The sequence below is a fragment of the Manis javanica genome, chromosome 3 (genome assembly GCF_040802235.1).
Source record: "Manis javanica isolate MJ-LG chromosome 3, MJ_LKY, whole genome shotgun sequence".
Classification (NCBI taxonomy): domain Eukaryota; kingdom Metazoa; phylum Chordata; class Mammalia; order Pholidota; family Manidae; genus Manis; species Manis javanica.
This window is the reverse complement of record NC_133158.1, coordinates 109,953,253-109,957,574: the sequence shown is the minus strand read 5'-3', so window position 1 is coordinate 109,957,574 and position 4,322 is coordinate 109,953,253.

The following is a 4,322-nucleotide window of genomic DNA, read 5'->3' as shown; positions in this document are numbered from 1 at the left end:
GTGAAGTTCCAAAATAAGGAAAAGAAGAACATCAGATCAAATAACTCCTGTTTTGTGAAAACCTCACCACTGCCCCCACCTCCTGCCCTTGGACAAGGTGAATAGCTCCATCTTTATCCCCTCTCCCCATCCAGTCCTTGTCCCCTGAAGAGCCCTAAGGGCAGGAATTAAACAATCCTTTGTAAGACTGAAACTTCAGGGTGCAGGATAGATATCATGCCCAGTATATCACCTGACACAAAGGAGGCATTTTATAAACATTAAAAATTAAAAAAGAAGGAAGAGTTAGGGGGATGGGGTTGGAGACTGACAAAGCCCCAGAGGCAAAACTTGATATAATTGTTAGAAAGTCATTCCAGCTGTTAACAAAGGTTCTCTCCATATTTTAAGCTGGGTCTTAGGCCTGCAGTGAACCACTTGAACCTTTCCACAGCCATCTGCAGTAAATAGTATTTCTATAAAATAGCAAGTTCACTGACCTTGTTTTAACTGAGTCAAATGTTAAGAGAGAAAGAAAAATAGCACAAAGAAATTCTAAATCTTAGGAAGAAGATATTATCAAGTTAACGGAGGGTGAAGAGTCATATTATCAAGTTAAGGGAGGTTTTTCACATGTACACTATTTTCTATGTGCAAAATAAGTGAACAGAGACATCTGTGATTTCACATATAGCTGATGGGCAAAGCCTAATTTTCTTGCCTCTTTTTGGTTTCATCACATGAGCTTTAATTATCCTTAAAATCATCATATCTATTATGAAGCCTCTGGTAAGAATTATTTTTTATCATGACACTGGGCCTTAAGATAGGGATTGGGTGACTAAGTCTCAATTTTGTGTCAAAAACCATAACCTGAGATCCCAGCTACTAAAAATCTGTTCTATTCTCTTACGCAATTATATGGTTTTGCTTCATACTTTTGATTACAGGTAATGTTACTAATTTCCTTTTGTTTTAATTCTTAATTTTGCAAAAATAGGGGGAAAAAATGCTTTACTTGTCCGTCTCTCCCACTACAGTATTTCTTGTCATTATCCCCCATATTTTTTCCCTTCGGAATACACACAGAAGTTTCAAACAGAGCTCTAATGTGTAACAAGTGTGTTTCTGCAGATCCTTTACAGTGTTCCTCCTGGTTTCACCTGCTTCTTTTTATTTGATCTCTAATTTCTGATGAGAAGTGTATACAGCTTATGCAGTTGTCTTGAGACTGGGTGAACATCAGCTGCTCAGCAAGTTTGACCAAGTGTCACATTCTTCTTCTAGGCAGGAAAGATTATTTATTGTAAGGTTTACCATATATTCATCCTTTCTTAGTTGAAACTTCCTCATAAGTTTAGGAGAATGTGCAAACTAAGCTGTGCATAGCGGCTTTTTAGCAAAGCTGTAATACATGTGAAATATGTAGGTCAGTGTCTACATATCAGTGCTCGATAAATATCAGAAATGAGGATGGTGTTGAGGAGTTCCAGAAAACATTTTATTTGCCTACTCGGAGTCCAATATACTTATTAAGACTTAAAAAATCATAAGACAGAAGCCTTTTATATTTCCTACCTCAGTGATGCAATATGGAAATTTGGAATCCATTTATCCTTTCTACTATTTGTCTCTGCTACATATGTTGTCAGATTTATATATATGTGTGTGTAGTACACATATGCAGATTGTGGATAAAATAAGAGTTCCTGTGGCCAGGATCTTCACCTGGCAGTGATTGACTAGCTCACTGCACACCTGTGGGCAATACATGGCTGTTGACTCTATAAAAAGAGCTCCTCCCAGTGCTCCCGGCATGACACAGTGGCAGGGCTGCAAGGCTGCAGGAGAGCAGAGCAGAGGCTGGAGTGGTGGCAGCACTGAGGACAGAAGCCCAGAAGATGGCTGTGTGAGATGACTGTGCAGAGAGGCTTAGAGGACGGCTGTGTGGGATGGCTGTGCAGGCAGAGAGGCCCAGAGGACGGATGTGTGGGACAGCTGTGTGGACAGAAGGGCCCAGCAGACACCGGCTTGCTGCATGCAGACTCGCTCTGAGTGAATGGAATTTTAGCGAGTGGCCTGCCATCTGGAAATAAAGTTGGGTATAACCCTTTCACCCCAAGAATGTTTTGCTGTCACTTCCTTTGGTCACAGTGAATCCGTAGTGAACTTGCCTGGGGCTGAAACCCATTGGCAAGACAATTGGCATAGTCAGCAGGATTCAGTATTGACCAAGGAAAAAGACAAGCTGCCCTTATGGAAGGGGTGCTTCAGCGGGCTGCCCCTGTGAATGGGTAAAAAGTGGACTGTCCCCCAATGGGTATGTGGTCTGAGGTGGCTTGCCTCCTAGAGGACTGGGCCCCACCCCAGGACTGGAGGCAAGTGGAGGTGACACCTGAGGCAGTAGAGGTGGCTCTTGGTATAGTAAGCAGATCCTTTGAGAAGCAGAGTGCCTGTGAGGCAGTGGGGACTGTGGGTTAACTGCTTCTCACAGTCTTAAAAAGGTTTACAGAGGAGACCCAAGAAATGGTGGCACAAGAACGCGAGCTGCAAACTTCTGTGGATTCCCGAGAAAGGAGATGGCATTGATGCAGGATGAGGTGGCACGAGAGCACTGGCAGCAAGGTGCCATTGGAGACGAGATGGCAGGATGTTCTGAAGGACGAAGAGACCATCAAGGAAAAAGACAAACTTCTGAGGGAAGCACATGCAGAGGTGGCACAAGAACGTCAGCTGCGAAGCATTGAGCTAAAGGTAAGAGACTTTCTGAAGACTGAGCTGGCATTGTTGTGAGGCACTGTAGCAGAGGAGGCACTTGGGGGAGGGGAGAGAAAGGTGCCATCAGCCCCAGAAATGGAGGAGCTGGGGAAGGATGAAGGGGTGGTGCTGGAGGCACTGGTACCTCCTGTATTGAAAGCACACCAGTGGTTGTAAAGAAAATAAAGACCCAGCAGCTGAAAGTTCCCCAAGGAGAGGAGCAGCCTCCTCCCCAGGTTGGGGAGCACTCTATGCTCCGCCCCTATACTCAGGCTAAGCCGGTGGCTGTGGGACTTAGGGGTGGATGGAATTGTTCTGTCGGAATCAGAGATGGGAAAGCTGTCTTCCCTGACAGTGCAGCCCGCCTTGAGGCAGCAATTACAAAATGTGAGGTGACATGTACAGTAGCTGAAGCAACGAGAACCCGGAAAGAAATAAGACCTGTTACTCATAGAAGGAATTTGAGGGGCCTCGTGAGGGTTATGAGGACCCAGATGAGGGTTGATTTGATACAGGCAGGAGTAGATGGAAGGAAATTAGATGGGAAGTCAAATAGGATCTTACTGGAGCTATGGCAACAGCTGAAGCCAGAGCAGCAGTTCCAGCCATTAAGACCAAAGAGGCAGAGGTCAGAGACAGAGCCACAAGTCTGGTCTGTGTGTCTGCAAGACTTTTTGCTGAGAGGCTGGAGAACAATGTTCCAGCTTCCTTGCACAGGGACCATTGCAGAGGACTGAGGGCACATGGATTAAGAGGAGAGAATCCTGGAGGGGTGGAGTGTGGATAAAATGAGAGTTCCTGTGGCCAGGATTCTCACCTGGCCCTGGTTGACTAGCTCACTGCACACCTGTGGGCAATACATGGCTATTGACTATATAAAGAGCTCCACCCAGTGCTCTGGGCACGACAGAGCTCTGGCAGAGCTGCAAGGCAGTAGGAGAGCAGAGCAGAGGCTGGAGTGGTGGCAGCACTGAGGACAGAGGCCCAGAAGGATGGCTGTGGGGATGGCTGTGCAGGCAGAGAGGCCTGGAGGATGGATGTGTGGCACAGCTGTGCAGACAGAGGGGCCCAGCAGACACTGGCTTGCTGCATGCAGACTTGCTCTGAGTGAATGGGATTTTATTGACTGAACTGCCACCTGGAAATAAAATTAGGTATAATCCTTTCACCCCAAGAATGTTTTGCTGTCATTTTCTTTGGTCACATTGAATCCATAGCAAATTTGCCAGGGGCTGAAACCCATTGGCAAGACACATACATATGGCTGTTTAGGTTGTAGAATCTACAAAATGTAGCACTGAATCCTTTTGAAACTAAATCCTTTTATATCATCATATTCTCCAGATCTTTTATAGGCTGACTTACATAGAACAAAATAGCCTCATTTGATATTTGACCTGTTTCCTGACACTGTTGAAAATAATACCATTAGGCACAGTGGCTTTATAGAAACAGGAAAAAATGTATTAGTGATTTTCTGATACAAACCATGTTGCAGCAAGATTTCATTGAGGAATAATTACCTCACCATGGACTCAACATATGGCAAATTGCTTATCATTAAAATAATACAGTAATTTGGGTGT